Source organism: Serinus canaria, chromosome 6, assembly GCF_022539315.1.
Source record: "Serinus canaria isolate serCan28SL12 chromosome 6, serCan2020, whole genome shotgun sequence".
Taxonomy (NCBI): Eukaryota; Metazoa; Chordata; class Aves; order Passeriformes; family Fringillidae; genus Serinus; species Serinus canaria.
Genome location: NC_066320.1, coordinates 31,480,952 through 31,496,158, shown reverse-complemented (window position 1 = coordinate 31,496,158; position 15,207 = coordinate 31,480,952). Strand labels below are relative to the sequence as shown.

Genomic DNA, 15,207 nt, shown 5'->3' with positions numbered 1-15,207 from the left:
CTGCCAGGGATCCAGGGGCAGCCACAGCATCTCTGGGCACCCTGTGCCAGGGCCTGCCACTCTCACAGGGAACAATTCCCTCTTAAAACTTAATCTCAGCTTGCCCTCTGACAGTTTAACAGTTTTTAGGCATATTCACTTTACACATACATAAATACATTTATAAATATTTTGGTAGGATCTCGTTTGAGGACAAACTTTGCATTTAACTGAGTAGAAGATTTTGGCTCCTCAGCCACGTTGGTGCTGTTGCCGTTCCAAGCCCGGAGCAGGGCAGAGGATGCTGCCTGCAGCCTGCCAGGTGTGCAGCAGGGCAGCTCTGACTCCCCAGCCTCGGCAGCACCCGACCCGTGCCCCGAGTCTCCTCGGGGTGACCTTTGCCGTCACATCGGGATTCGGGACAGCCCGAATTCCCGTCGGAGGGGTCAGGAGGGGCCCGTCTCCTCCTGGATTCTCATCTGTCCCCCGCCGCTGCCGCGGGCGGTTCTTGGGGCCGGGATGCCCGGGAGATGCCCCGCATCCCGCCCCGGGGGGTTCCACGGAGCATCCCCCGCTCTGCTCGCAGCCCATCCTCGCAGCCCCGTGCCCGGCGGGACCCCCACGCCCCGGGGAGCCGCGGGGCAGAGCCCAGCGCTGCACTCCGCCTCCCGGGCTGCGCAGCGCGGCCGGGGAGCGGCGGGGCTGCTCCCTCCCCCTTCCTCCTCTCCTCCTCCTCCTCCTCCTCCTCTCCTCCTCCTCGTCCTCCGCCCCCCTCCCCCGGGCAGAGCCGGCGGAGGCGGCGGGCGCGGGGCAGAGCAGAGCCGAGGCGGCGGAGGTAGGAGCGCGGGGATGGGATGGAACGGCATGGAACGGGATGGAACGGCATGGAACTGGATGGAACGGCTTGGAATGGGATGGAACGGGATGGAATAGGATGGAATGGGATGGCGGGAAGGCGGGGGGTCCCCAGGCTGTGGCTCCCCAAGTTTGCAGGCAGCGGGACTTTGCGGGAAGTTGGGCAGCGGGGGCTCGGCTCGGCTCGGCTCGGCTCGGGGGATGCGGGGCTGTCCCCGCTCCCCGCGGGCTGCGGCACCCGGGGCGCTGCCAGGGCATCCCCGGAGCCGCGGCAGGAGCGGGGCCGTGCTCCCGGAGCCGCGGGTGCTGTCACTGCCCGCAGCCGAGGCTGGCGCGGGGCTTGGGGACAGCGCACGCTTGTCCGGGGCTCTCCTAAAAGAGCCATTCCATCCCGGCCGCGCATCCCACCGAGGAACGAGCCGGGCGGGCACGCTGCCGCTGGCTGCCAATGTTTTTGGGTGAAGAGGGGGATTTCTTAAATGCAAGCTGTTGGCTGTTAAAAATAGCTTCATAGCTGCTGAGAATGCAGGCAAGGTTCAGTGACGGGTTATTATGGTCAGAGTCTGTTAAGCAACAATTCACCAGCTGAACTTTGGCGGTCTCATATATGGGCTTCTCTTTTTCTTCTTCTTCTTCTTTTTTTTTTTTTCAATTTTCCTCTGCTGCTTCATTGTAATACTACAGCCGTACTCTGCAGGGATCCGGGTGTCTTAGGCACAGACAGATTTGTAGGTTAATAGGATATGTGAGAGTATTGTTTTGATGATGCATCCAAACACCTACCAAACTCTCAGATTTTAATTGTTTTTTGAATTTAATTTTATTTATTATATCATGCTATGTCCTAAAGTCCCCTTCACGCTGACTTCCTTGCATATGACATCAGAATGGTTTCACTTCTTGAATTGTTAGCCAGACCAAAAACCCATCATCATCATCATCTCCTGCAGAACAAACACGTTCTTTTGTGTTTTGAGACTTAAGAGAAAGAGCAGAGTGGCCAGCTGGGCACATCACAGATTAAATCTGAAAGTTTGCTGGAACTGTTCATGAAAAATAAATATTTTTAAGGTTTAACTGCAAATGGTATGTGCTCGTTTGGATAAACAAACACCTGATTGAACAGCACTGCACTTGATACTGACTAGGGACTGCCTGATCTTTGGCAGAGAGAGAAATTTCCACCAATAAAACATCCCCAAATGGACGGGAACCATACATACATGTTTATATCTGGGCTATTTATAGACATAGATATGTTTTTTATATACAGTCACTCTCAAACCGTGGACTTCACTCAAAACCAGCAAACACCAACAGAGTAGCTGCCTTGAAGCCTTTTTTTGTCAGTGATTAAAATGTTGTCACACGTCTCGTGCCCTGAGAGCTTCTCTGCTACTGCTGGTGCCGTTCCACTCTTGGGCATTAAGTCAAAGGATTCATCTGGCTCTTCACGTGCCAAAAGAAAGAAAATCAATTTGAATGCAGAAAGACTACTTCTATGAAGATGTAGTAGTGAAACTACCTTCTTTCTTTCCTTTTTTTTTTTTAATAGCACTTAGATCCTGTGTCTGTGAGTTGCAGCCACCGTGCAGTTCTGAAATCAATAGGAAAATAGTTTTATGGTTCAGATTTTGTCAGAGGAGGACTAATCTCAAATTCAGAGTGTTTTATTTGGTGGTTTGTAACAGGAACATGGTCAAACAGTGGAGATTTACATTGCAAAACACTTAATTTCACTAATGCAATGGGAGGCAGTAATAGATTTTTATCTTCATTGCTAAACTAAAAGCAGGTATCTGGAAATCATATAAATGAGAGGGGTGAAGCAGATCTCATATTTGAATTATTTCATGTGGTTGGAGGGGAAGGATGAAGGTGTGTAATCCACCAGCAGCATGAACAGGGATTTCATGTAGGCATAATCACAGAGATGCAAATAAGGTGCTGCTTCTGTTCTATTTTAACATTATTTCAAGCAACCTGTGGCAGGAGCTCTGTGAGAATGAGCTTTCAGTGCTCAAAACTTTTGTTGGCAGCCCAGGTGATCTCAGTTTTAAGGATGGGCTGGTACTAAAGCACCTCTCAAAGCACTGGTTTGTGTTGAAGAACAAGTGGGGTGGCAGCAAATTCTGCCAGGGATTTCTTGTGGAATTCCTCTGCTGACTAGGGAGGGAATCCTTCCTTTTATAAACTACTTTTCCTGCACTGATTTTTTCCTTATATGTCCACAGAGCAAAGTGTCAGTGTTGTAGCTCAGGGTTGTGTCACCACTGGCTGCTGATAGAATTTGTCCCGAGGTGAGCTGGCAGCAGAGGGCTGATCTCACCTCAATGACACGTGGATTTAGGAACTTGGAACACCCAGCTGTGCTTCTCTTCCAGCACAGATGCATCACTTAGGTGAAGAGAAGCCATGACATAAACAGATACCTCTCCCTCCTAATTTCCCCTACAGTTAAAGTACATCCCACAGTCATAAATCCCAATGAGATGTGCTCTTAAATCACTCAGTGCTGCCCTGGGTACTTACCTGATGTGGAACACTGCTTCAGACATCTCAGAGGGCTTGCAGAAGATGCACCCTGATTTCAACTGGGCTTGTTGACTGCTGGTTTTAGACTCCCATTTTCCCCTTTAACCCACCTGGTTTCCTCCATACCTCCCACAGGGAGGGGGAATTCTAAATTCCCACCACAATCCTTGGCTGGAGTTATGTTGCTCAGCTAGAAGAATCCAAAATGCTGTGGAAAACCATGGTGGATTTCCATTAAGAGATTATTTTTTTTCACTGCTTTCCCCCACAAATTAGCATTTCTTATTTATTTATGTTTTTTAGTGAAGTGCCCTGTTTTGCTTGCTGACCAAGTGAGGTGTCAGATCTGGAGTCTGAGCACAGCTATTCAGGGGAAGGGATCTGTAACCTCTTGTGAGCTCCTGTTTAGAAACAGCCTGAATTGCACCCATCTCTCCACTTACACTGCAATTTCACTAAGATTCTAGATGATCTAGAACTTTGCTGACCCATTCTCCTAAAAATTTGTGTGGCTGCCTGTGTATCTGACAGAAAACGTGTTGTGTTTGTCCCCACAGCCTGCTGGGTCGTGTTTCCCAGGCTCAAAGCCATGATTACAATTCTGTCCTGGTGCCTGGGCTGGGTTTTTGTGGATCAGGGAGCCAGGGAAGCTCCCTAGGAGGTGGAGAGCCTTGCAATGGGAGCACTGTAATCCTTTGATTACACAGCTGTGCCTGATATGCCTCTAAACAGCACTTTAGGGGCAAGCAGTTAATGTAGCTTTTCCATGGAATATTTATTAATTTGTGTTCCACCTGCTTTCCAGCAGCTGTTGAACGTGGATTGTAAACTGTAGATTTAAGGAGCATCCTCCAAGGGGAGAGAGGCAGGTGATGCCTTGCAGGAAGGAACAGGAGGAGAAATGTTGTCCTGGAGGCAGTGACAAGGAGCTGTGGGGAGGAGGAGAGGCCTGGTGAGGTGGTGGATGTGGGCAGGAGTGGGGGAGCCTTGGCACACTCTGTCCCACTGCCTCTGTCCCCTCTGGTGGCAGCACACCCAGGTCACAGTCTCACACTGGTTGGTGTGGGAAGGGAATGTGGAGCTCATCCAGTTCCAACCCTGACACCTTCCACTGTCCCAGGTTGCCTCAAACCCATCCAGCCTGGCCTTGGGCACTGCCAGGGATCCAGGGGCAGCCCCAGCTGCTCTGGGCACCCTGTGCCAGGGCCTGCCCACCCTCCCAGGGAACAATTCCTTCCCAATATCCAATCTAACCCTGCCCTCTGGCAGTTTGAAGCCATTCCTATTCTTCTGTCACTCCATCCCTTGTCCAGACTCTCTCTCCAGCTCTCCTGGAGCCCTTTGAGGTGCTCCAAAGTCTCTCTGGAACCTTCTCTTCCCCAGGCTGAACACCCCACTCCCAGCCTTTCCTCACAGCACTGATGCTCCATCCCTCTGATCACTCTGCCCCAGCCTGTTGCCTCTTCTCATTCCCAAATCCACCTTTCCCCAACTCCCACAACAGCCTGAGCTGCCTGAACCTCTCATTTCCCAGACCTGGCTGCTGCTTTCCTCCTGTCCTTGCCCAAAATTGAGGTGGCCCATCTCAACTCCAGACCCATTTTTGGAGCTCCTGGGGGTGGGACCCTTCCCCTGTTGTTTTGCTGAGAGCAGCCACAGCCCCTGCAGCTGGGGGATGGTGGGGGGCACCTGCTGCCTCCTGTGCCATGGCTTTCCTTGGAAATGAACCCATCCCTTGGAGAACTGCTGGGATGGAGGGGCAAGGGAACAAGCCAGGCTTTTATTTGTTTATTTACCAAGCAGCACCAGATACACACTTAATCTCCTAAAATTTACTATGCCATCATTTACTCCTCAGATAAACAGTGTTTTATAAATAAATGGGGTTTTGGGCCAAATCTGTATCTGAGGTGGGTTGTTCCTCACTGTAAAAGGTGCAGATCTGTATCTAAGTAGCAAAATACTCAAACTGACATTTTCCATTTGCTTCACGCCTTCCAGTAGGAAAAAATAAGTTTCATGAGGAGATATTTTTGATATTTTTTCCTGTAGAAAAACCTTAATTTTCAGTGTGGGTGAATGTACCCTGCTATCTAACCATAAAATTAGAAAAACTGATGAGAGTGAAAAAAGGCTTTTGTATTGTTGTATTTTACTTTGGTTTTGCATTTATTGCTGTTTGGCTTGGATACAAGTTGAGGTTAGAGTTGTAACTTCTCAGGATTGCATGGAATAGAGGGAAGGTCATTTCTTTCAAAGAAGTCATTGAGTTACAGGTGAGCTTGAGCTGGGAAGAACTCTGAGGTCAGACAAGAGAGAAGATAAAATGCAAAGTTCAAAGTCATACAGAGGAAACAAGATAAGACTGCTTTGAAAAATGAAAAACTCTACAAGATACAAAGGCAAAAGGATATAAAGATTTATGTGCAGACTGTGGATGGGAGTTTCTAATATTGGATGGTTTGCCCAGTTTCAGGTCTTGGAACAGTGTGGAGAAAAAACACTTAATTAAAGTGCTTTAGAAGTGGCACCCAATGAGTGCCAGTGAGATCCCAATGAATAGGGAAAAAAAAGGAGCAGAAATCAGGATTCTGCAAGGTTTTGCCCATAATTTGCCCGGTGTCAACCTTGCTGTGCCTAAATATGGATCTAATGGTCTGAGTGCCAGAATTTATGAATCCAAAGAAAAAGGACTCTTTGACTGGGGCAGCCAGGAGGTTTGTCTGTGTAAAGCTGGAAATAGGAGGAAGTGGAGAAGGATGGTTTAATAGTTTATTAGGAGAATGTATCACATAATGAGATGGGTTTGCCTGCAGGCCCAGCTCCTCACAGGGGAGCTTCATCTCCTGAAAATCCTTTAGCAGCTCTTAAAACCAACACTTCCTTGCAAGCCCATCAAATACCTTATCTAATATTCCTTCCCAGCCTCTTTGATTTTGGCTGCTTTTTAGTTGTAATTTGTCTTTTTTGCTCAGCTCTGTAGATATTAGATAATGTTAAACAGATATTGGTAATGTTAAGTAAATTAAATGGATAATGAATCTCCAATTTTTAAGTTCATCGTTTTGTAGATGTATTTCACTGTGTTAGGCTGGTGATTGGGCTCCTGCTCTTGTCTTCCACCCCTTCCTAGTGCATTTTTAGGGCTGCTGCTGTGCAGCTCATCCTTGGCATTGCTGAAGCCTGAGGACATTTCCTGGGGCTGCCTCTGGAAAGGATTTTGGGTGCTGCTGCTGCAGTGGGAGAGGAGCAGGTTTTGCACCTGTCCATCAGGTGGGAGCCTGTGCCAGGTGATTCCAGGGAAAGGAGCACTGGTTCACACTGTAACTTTCACACCTTCAGGATCAGGAATCCTCTGCCTGCTTTGTGTCTCCCTGGAGCTCTGGGCTGGGATAACACCGAGACATCTGGGTTGTAACTGCACCCATTGCAGGCCATAAAAATTCAGATAAAAACCCTGCTGTGTGTTAAAGACTGCCAATAGAAACTGCAGCACGAGATGCAGTGATGGGCTGTTAATTTAAGAAGACAAAAACATGTTCTTGAGCACTCCAGCATGGAGTACTACAGCTTTATGCCCTGAGCGACTCGTCGGAGCTGTTCGGAAAGTAAATAATTCAGATGAAAAGTTTCATCAATTATAAAGCTCTGAAAACAGTTTCTCAGCCTCAGGATTAACTTGCCTGAGGATCAGATAAGGATAAATCAGAATGAAACCACTATTGCACTTGACACTGAGTATTAGAATTACTTTGCAAGGCTATTTATACCATCTTTAAAACAAGAAATGAGATGTGAGAGGTGAGCAGGAGGAAAGAGTGGAATCTGAGCTGATCCTCTGGCTGAGGAAAAAGGAAATAAAAAATTGTCTGACATCAGGTGATTTTAAATAGGGAAGTTTTTAACCTGTCAGAGTTGATTTTTGAACGTTGCTGAGGAGATCAGCAAAATGAAAATAAACAGCAGAGTAAATGCAATCTAAATTGGCATCCATGGAAATCCCACATGGATTTCTCTGGCCTTAGGCTGGATCAGGAGTGATTCACCTTTTGGGCATCAGTGGTGTGAGGGGGACCAGGACCTGGGAGTGGGAACAGTTTTCCATTTGTCCTGGAGGGATTCAGAGCCCTGTGCTCACCAAGGAATGTGGCAAGGCTGGGAAATCTGGGAAAGCCTCCAGAGCCTGTCAGGGAGCAGCTTTTGCCTGGAGTCAGGGACTCTCTCAGATGGTTCCACTCACCTGCTGCTCATTCCTGCTTCAGCTGTACAGACTGAGCATTCTCCTGCTTTAGCACCAGAGCTGGAATGTTGCACTAACTCATTCTGGTGTGATACAGGGCATGAAAAGCCTCTGCTGAGTTTTGATAGTGTTTTCCTGTAATGATACCCATTAAGTGAGTGTAGTAATCTCTCCAGTTTTCCTTTTTTTTTTTTTTTTTTTGACTCGCTGTGCTGGTACATTGGATAATGAATGAAAAAAAAAAAAAAAAGAGAAAAGCCCTAAAAACGTGCCCTGAAAATGCTGATAAATATGTAAATACCAACAGTATCTTTTTTGGACTATTACAATTCCTACAAGCTAAAGCTTTCAAAAACTGGAAAATGAACAGGCACTTTATGACAATTAATATTTATGCATTAAAAACATGCCTGTTAGTGAAACATCCATCATCACTAAACATTTTACAACTTTAATACTCTCCTTTCTGTATTGTGACAGCAAATAATTCCGAGATAGCAAATATCATTAAGTTGCATTTAACAGAAAACTTGGAAGGTTTCAAATGAGATAACATAAACCCTGTGTTCATTCCAAACAGCAATTCTCTGGATGAACCTCTGCCTTCATTAAAGTCACTGAAATGTTTTCCTGCTGACTTCAGCATGCCAGCATTTCAAAAAAATAAATTGAAATGGGATCTTTAAAAGTTTTCTTCTTGATGAGTGGCTGGAGCTAAAGCCATTCAGCTGTGCTTTTCTGTGCATATGTTATTTAGCTCAGCCAGGAGGTCTCAGGGTGAAGATAATGCCTGGTGGGGATGAGGGAATGTGAGCAGGAAATAATATTTCCCTTTGAAATAATCCATCAGTAGCTGTGCTATCCCAGAGGCCCCTTTCTATGGAGATCCTGCAGATGTGGAGCCCCCTTTCAGTGCTGAGGGAAGCCAAGCATGCAGGTGGACATTCCTCTTAAGGATATTTAGGCCTTAAAAGTGATGGAAAAGCCCCAAAGTCCAGCTCTTTATTTATTGCACTGCTGCAGGGCATGGCTTTGGGGACATTTTTAGCTTTGTCCTTTTGGCATCAGGGATTTCTGTGCAGCAATTGAATAGGAGGAAGGAATTAATTAGATTTAGCCATGTCAAGCTGAAAATGAAGTTCCTCCTTGCACATCCTTCGAGGAACCCTCCATGGTCTGGATTTAGCTGCCATCCGCTCCATTTTTACTGCTGTATTTTTGGACTTCCTCTGCTGATAAATATTTAGAGTCTGTTTATCTTTCATCTCATTTCTGTTACATAGTGCTTACAGATATTTTTTCCCCCCCATAAATACTTACTACTGCAGAAATTAGTGTTGCAAGCCTTGATATTGCAGTGCCAGCAGTTTTGTAATTTTAATTGAGGCTGGCTGACAGTACTTCTATTAATTATCCAGGAGAGGCTTATGGCTTTCTAAAAGAGAAGTGGATTTCTGGCTGGAGGAGTTTGAAGGGGAGTTGTAATTGCTTTATGTCTGGAGTGCAGGTTTAGGTGCAGGAGGCTTGGCTGGATTAGATGTGGCCATTGCTGAGGATCAATAAAGCATGAAAAGGGGAAAAGCTGTTTCAGATTTGTAAAAGTTGTAGCCACCAGGATGCTGCTAAACTCAGAATGAAAAATGCAGCTTTTTCTTTTGGGTTTAATTAAAATCCAATGAAAGACAATTCACAAAGGCCAAAGTTGATATTAATTACTTTGAGCATGTGAATAATTGGTGCAGGTGAATTATTTCCTTCAGAAAATTCTGCAAAGCCTTTTCCTACAGCCTGGCTCTATGTGATTCTTACTGATGCTGCCCAGCTAAATCTCAGTGCTCTTTTCCTGTACCTTCCAAATTCCTTTGTGGAGTTGTGTTTTTCCTGATGTGGATATGACAGTCCCACTTTAATTGGATAACAGCACTTGTCACCCTGGCAGAGGGATGGTGATGCCCAGGGGCCTCAGAAATATCTGCATGAAAATAAATAAATAAAACATCTGAAAAGCTTTGCTAAGAAGCAGTAAATTTAAAAACTGAGTTGGTTAACAGCATTGAAATGAGGTGCCTCATTCTATTACAGCATAAAGCCACCAGATGTCACTTATTTTGTGCACCACTCTTCTGGGGAGAAGCATGTCCTTGGCATGGAAAAGATTAAAACAAAAAAGGACAACTTACTTTAAGTGGCTTTGTTTCTGTTTGTGTTCCTAACTGGCAACTGTCCTCCTTGATAAATATTTTCATCTTAAAATAGATCATATAAACTCATTTCTCACAGATCAAACAGACTTGCATTTTTTATGAGCCTTAAATGTCAGCAGTGCCATTTTGAGAGTCAGTCTTTAAGAAAGTAATTAATAGGTTTACTCCATTTTCAGAAGGGGGAGTGCACATTTTACAGATAGGATGGTTTTATTTTCATGAACTGATTTATCATTAGAGGCACCTCAGCCAATGGCTCACACAGATATTCATCTTCAGCCAAAAGCAGTGGGGGGAGTTTTCAAGTCATACAGAAGGTGGAATTCTTTGTGGAGAGGGAAAGGAATAATTCTGAAATCAGAGACCAACCTCTGCTCCTGGAGTGGAGCAGCTCATCCTCAGGGGTTAAAGGCTTCAAGGAGAAGTGGAGCAAAGGGGGGTGGGGATGTGTCCCCAAAGAGGGAAAACACTTGGTACCCAAGGCCAAGCTGGATTTCCTGGCTTGGATGGGCATGGCCAGTGTCAGGGAGCTGGAGGAGGTGACAATTCCTCACCAGTCCTGGGTGTGTCCTGCTCCACTGTGGGCTTTCCCTCCCCTTACCAGAGATGCCAGACTGAGAGGAGCACACCCTTTCTGCTCCCTGGTAACATAACCCCTGTGCTCTTTCCTTCTTTGGCCTGTACTCAAAGGCAGCACCATTAAAAAGAGGAAATTTAATTTGCTGGACTTGAAGCAGAAAGGCTGAAAATTGAGTGTTTTCCTGAAGGATAATGATTAGTGATTTTTTTCCACCTGGTGGTAGTACTGTAGTTTGTTTTTACATTTTAAATGTGTCTCCAGTTTTGTTTTTTACATTTTAAATGTGTCTCCTCCCTCAGATTTCAGCTTGGGATGGAGTCCCACTCGCTCTGTGGATCTCCTGCAGGTTGGAGGATGTAAATCCAGAGCTCTGAGTGAATGATGTGAGAGTTCCTCTCCAAATAATTTTCCATTTCGGTCCTCAGGAGCAGCTGTGCTGAAAGGCTACCTGCCTTCATTTTTCATCTGAGGTGAAAAATGTACTCTAGCCTGGCATTCTCTAGCTGGAGGCAGAGTACATGACACATTTTCCCCTCCCTTTTCCCTCTGTGCTTGAGCAAAAATAGAGGTGAGCAGAACACTCCTTAACTAATAGAAACAGTGTCGGCTTCTAAATGCAGCAAATTTGAATTTTAGCACCTCGTATGAAAGCAATTACATTAATGAGGGCTCCAGTTCTTAACTGGGGGTTGTTTATGACAGGGAGGGTTTCATTTCCTACTGCAGGTCTTGCACCATTGCTCCTGAAAGTGCCATCTGCCAGCTTTGGACCCAAAAATGCTCCCTGCCACTGTTGTGCAGGGAGATTCTGGCCCAGCTCTGGGATGGGGAGCATGATTGCAGCTTGGGAAGCTGGGAAAATTCACTTTCTGTGTCTGTTGAGCTTATGAAAGGCTGAAATTCATTCTGTTTAATGTGGTTACTGGGGGGGAAAGTCAGAGTCCATGCTGCCTGCCTTAGGTGGTTTATTTAGAAATTGGATTGCTGGTGGCTTTCTGTCTTGTGAGACACACATCTGAATTTCATTCAAAATCCCTCAAATCCCATATAATGGGATTCTGGATGGTGAGTTAGGAGATCTGGGTTTTTCTTGGACTTCTATCGTGTTATTCCAAATGATATTACAGGTGACACATGTCAGAACTCTGTCATTTTGTCCCCCAGAGGTGGAGCAGCACCTTGAAAAGCACTCTGAGATTGATGCTGGGAGTTCCACACCCTTTCTGGACCATAACCCAACCCCAAGGTACCTTTGAGTGCACTCTGAGGCTCCTGTATGGCCTGAATGCCTACAGCTGCATTTTCTCATTTAATTCCTTTTCACCTTGGGCAGAACCATCTCTGTTAAAACACTGATAAAATAATACATGTTGTATTTAATTCTCCATGTTGGGATAAAACATTTTGCCTGGTCCAGATCAGTTTTGTTGGCCCTATATAAGTAACCTGAAGGAGGAATAGTAAGAATAACATCAAATGCAAGTTTTCATGTGCAAAGAAAGAAGCCCATATAATTGTAAGGTTTCATTCTGATTTGCTATTCTTCTCAAAGTGTAATTTAAACCAATGAGCCATGCAATAAAGAAACTGAGGTGTGTTATCAGCATGTGATTTATTTTTTCACCTAACGAGGAGAACTGTGGAATTTTTTGAGTTTATAGATTATTCTGAACTTCTGCAGTCACTTACTTTGATTATAAATGGTTTGGATGCTGAAGGCATTTTCCAGGATTTAAATATGCAGGAAAACTTCAAATTAAATCAAATGATCAGTTGTGAGACTTATTTCTCTCCTGCACCAAGGATGGTGCTCTAGAATGCCTAATTTTTCACATACTGGTGAAGCAACTGCTGTAAAAGGAGCAGGACTTGGTTTTTCACAGGGAAAAATTGTAAAGTCACAGCGTGGTTTGGGTTGGAAGGGACTTTAAAACTCATCTCATTCCAGCCTTTCCACCACCCCAGGTTGCTCCAAGCCTCATCCAACCTTTCATTTTTCTCCAGGAGGGCCAGAGAACCCATCCCTGGCTGCCTTCCCTTGGGGACTCTGGTCTGGAGCTCTGCTCTGCTCAGGCACGGTGGGGATGCACCAGGGGATCACCACACTCCAGCTGCCACCTCCCCCTTGACAGCAGGACAGAGGTGAGCTCCTGGAGCAATTCTTTGGCCAGAGCCTGGAGGTTTTCATGGCAAGGCCACCACAGCAGTTCGTGAGGCAAAAAAACCCAACCAAAACAAGCAGTGTGGCCCCAGGCTCAGGAGGGCTCTCCCAGCTGGGTGGCAGTGCTGGAGTGGTGACCATGGCTCAGTGGTGGAGGTGATGCCTTGTGAGGGCTGGACAGAGCTAAAGAATAAAGCAGGGATTGATTCCAAGGATCTCCTCCATGGATGCACCTTGGGCAGCAGCAGAGCCCAGCCAGGGCTGCACCCAAGATGACCCAAAATGGCCCCAAAATGCCCGGCCGGGCACGGGGTCTCTCCCTGGGATCAGCTCTGCTCCATTCCCACCTTGCAGTTCATTGTCCCAGCCCAGCTTTAGCCCAGGCACTCCCACCCTGCTTGTTTTTCTCTCTCCAGCCCACGGGGTTTGTGCTCCTGGGCTGAGATTGGGATCATTTGTCCTTGGTGCCCAGCTGGAGCAGGAATTGTTTTGTCTCCCTGCTCTGGGCACAGAGCTCACCATCCCATAATATGAACCCAGACCCACACACTAAAGCAGCACAGAACGTGAAAAATAGAAAAGCTCAGACCTGAGGCATCAAAGGTGGCAGCTTGAGGTCGATGGTTGGACTCAGTGATCCTAAGGGTCTTTTCCAGCCTTAACAATTCTCTGGTCAGGCTGCTGAGTTCACCCTGGAGCTGCTGCTGTTGGAGCCAGGGCAAGCCAGAGCTGCTGGGGTGTGCCAGCCTCGCTCTTTGGGCATCTCCTGTGGAGGACATTAAGCAGGGTGGAGGGGCTGCAGTGCCCAGAACTGCTCCAGCCCAGCTGCTGAGTCACATTCCCAAAGATCTGATGGAATATGTGGCATTTCTTGGCATTTTGTTGCCCCTTGCTGCCTTTAGCTATGGGCGTGGAGTGATCTTTGCAGGAGACAATGATTGATGCAGCTTGTGGTGGCACCTGCTGTGCTTTTTAAGCACCATTTTTGAGGGTGGAAAGTGTTAAGGAAGCTGAGCACAGGGCAGCTTCTACAATGCCTTATTCCCAAAGCCATGCAGCTCTCTTTGGAGCCCACTAAAAAGTAACTCAGGAGCATTAGTGACAGGACAGCTGAGGATAGAGCTGTTTTTCACATTTCTCTGGATCTGAGGCACCAGCAGAAGTGTTTCCTCTTGCAGCTTCCTGCATCAGCTGGGCTGAGCTCTCCTGCTGACCGATACAGCCTTTTTCTCTACAGATATCTGCATATAATATGAATATTTTATTTATCATTGTTTCATTGTGGCCAGGTGTCACTTTTGAGACATGAGCTCATCGAAGCTTGAGTCCTCACTTACCTGACAGGGCTTTAGGGGTTTTTCTTAGTGTTATTATTTAGGTTGTACAGCAGTGCTTAAAGGAATAAATGGGCTTGGAAGCCATCTCTTCCAGCCTAAGACACCCCAGGAAGCTTTTATCCAAGTATAGTCCTTGCTGCAGAAATAGATTAAGGAGTTTCTAATTTATTTTACATTAAAAATATCCCCTCCAAGTGTATCTGTGTGCTCTTGATGCTGTCTTAGTCTCCTGCATATTTGAGAGCTTTGAATGCATTAACAGCCTAAACCAAGTTATTACATCAATCTCATGAAATCAAAGGTTCATATCTTTCCCTCCAGGTAAACACCATCAGCAGCAGAGAAATTTAAAAGATGGAAATGTGTTTCAGAACTTGGGAGGCATTTTTGCTGGAGATTTTTTTGTTAGATGTGTCAATTCTGCTTAAGTTGGAGTTTTCAAGTTCCTGCAAAGTATTTTGTGGGGTGTATTCTGGAGATGCTTCTAGCTCTTTGCAGTTTCATAATGTTAACAGTTTCAGTCTTTCTGCACTAGAAACAGCTTTTTGGGTTATCATCAACAGTCATGCATCTGTTCTTGAAAATCTGGCTGCCAACTGCAGTTGATGGAATTTGTGTCACTTCTGATTCCTTGTGTGATTTGCCTCAGCAAAGAGTTTATTTCAAGCAGTGGTGCCATTTCAGCTGCAGTCCTGTAGCAACTCCGTGTCCTCATCTATTTGTCTGGAGCCAAATACATCAACAAGCACTGCTGTTTAGAAATAAAAGCTCATTTTACCTCCCACTGGTCACCTTTGTGCTCTGCTGCCTCCAGGGACACGGGGCTTTTCCATGGCAGTGAGAGATTTCTGGCTGGAGCAGGCATTTGGGAACTCTGGGCTGTCTGAGGAGATGCTGTGCCCCACAGAGCAGATCTTGGAGCATCCTGGTCCCAGGCATCCCTGTGTAGCTCCCAAAAGGTGCTCAGGTAGGGATCAGGAAGGATCTGAATAAGGCACTTGTGCTGTCTCAGAGCTCCATCAAGGGTGGGCTTTGTTTTCTCAATTTCTCACTTCAAAACCTTTAAAAAGTGAATTTTGACCCCTGTGCAGCTGAAGCAGAGGGAGAGTGGCAGGTTAGTTTGGGACAGTTTCCCAATAACAGAAGTTAAGTAATTAACATATCCATTGGAAAAAAAAAATCTCTTGGAGCATTTGCCTTGGGTTTCCTCTGCCCACAAATAAAGACCATGTAGTTTGCTAAGCTAAATGTTGTCTTTATATTGCAGAAGATGTTGCAGAAGAGGCACGGTGTGAGGAACTGCATGCCAAATTTCC

The 15,207-nt window shown here is 46.1% G+C and overlaps 1 protein-coding gene across 4 annotated transcripts in view; it reads left to right on the top strand.

Annotated features, from left to right (window-relative positions):
- Nucleotides 1-718: 718 nt before the first annotated feature.
- CHST15 (carbohydrate sulfotransferase 15) overlaps nt 719-15,207 on the top strand; it is a 45,126-nt gene continuing 30,637 nt past the window's right edge. For 2 of the 4 annotated variants that reach the window (XM_018910535.3, XM_050976383.1), the window contains exons 1-2: nt 11,620-11,639; nt 12,398-12,535. The gene's annotated coding sequence lies outside the window, so the exon portion shown is untranslated. Of the gene's footprint in view, nt 815-11,619; nt 11,640-12,397; nt 12,536-15,207 lie in introns of those variants that run through there. The other 2 variants (XM_009087111.4, XM_018910536.3) reach the window with 2 other exon arrangements.